The 1,171-nt window shown below is 42.9% G+C and overlaps 1 protein-coding gene across 1 annotated transcript in view; it reads left to right on the forward strand.

Moving 5' to 3' along the window:
* Positions 1 to 1,171, forward strand: part of Cdca8 (cell division cycle associated 8) — a 14,107-nt gene that overhangs the window by 1,073 nt on the left and 11,863 nt on the right. The window lies entirely within an intron of this gene.

A 1,171-nucleotide genomic window follows, 5' to 3' on the forward strand; every position in this document is an offset into this window, starting at 1 on the left:
GGGGTTGTGATCTAAATCCACCCTATTGCTCAGTCTCCCCCTGGACTGTCATCCAGCCCATGGGTAGGCAAACCTTTTCTCTTAATAGGTCAGGTAACAAATATTGTAGGTTTCTGGAACTGGATTTCTGTTATAGTTCCAAAGGGGTCATGATGAATTTTATTTCTGGACACACGAAATGTCAATTTCACATAATTTTCACACATCAGGAAATACTTGTGTATACTCAGACTTTTGAAGATGAATGAATAAATTGTGAAGAAAAAAATGATTGGGTTTTGTCAAAGCTCAATTAAGACGGTATCCTCAAACAGCTCTTTCGTATGGAAATCGCCAGTTTAAAAATGAGCAAGTCACTTGTGAACTGCAAAGACAGGGGCGTTTTTCTGACCAGAGAAAAATCTCACCCCATTCCCACCACTTGTTAGACTTCAGTGCAACGTGGAGGCGTTGTTCCCTCTCATCCATTAGGTGGCTGTCACTCGCTCCTTTTTCCTCACCACTGATAGCTGCCGGTGTGTCTCTTTCTTCCTGGGCGGAAGTGCGTGTTTTTTTTTTTTTTACTCACAGGAGCTGTGATTCTTCTGATATGCCATATTAACCCACATGCTCATTCATTTCTACAAAGTTAAACATTAGTGACTATACTGGGTACTAAAGTTGCAGTAAGGAATAAAGCAGACACTGTCTCCACACTAGAAGCTTATAGGTAGTGGAGAAGTGTCTTTTAAAAATTCATATAGAGCTAGGTGATGGTGGCATATGCCTGGTCTACAGAGTGAGCTCCGGAACAGCCAGGGCTACAAAGAGAAACCTGGGGGGGCGGGAGGGGGGAATTATATAGGATTACAACTTTAAATACTACAAAAAAGATGGGAGTAGTAACCAGTAAGTGCAAATTAATAATAGTAAACCAGTTTGGGTTTTGTTTTTGAGACAGGGTCCCTTTGTGGCCCTGGCTGTCATGGACCTCTCTTAGGTAGACCAAAGTGGCCTTGAACACACTTGATCTACCTGCCTCTGACTGCCGAGTTCTGGTGTTCAAGGCGTGTGCCACCATGCCAGGCAGTAGACCAGTTTTAGCATGATAAGGATACAGAGAGAGACTTTACTCAGACTCACATACTATTTAGAGGCAGAGTCTGTTTGGACCCCTGGCACATTCTGTTTA

The sequence above is a fragment of the Microtus ochrogaster genome, chromosome 10 (genome assembly GCF_000317375.1).
Source record: "Microtus ochrogaster isolate Prairie Vole_2 chromosome 10, MicOch1.0, whole genome shotgun sequence".
Taxonomy (NCBI): Eukaryota; Metazoa; Chordata; class Mammalia; order Rodentia; family Cricetidae; genus Microtus; species Microtus ochrogaster.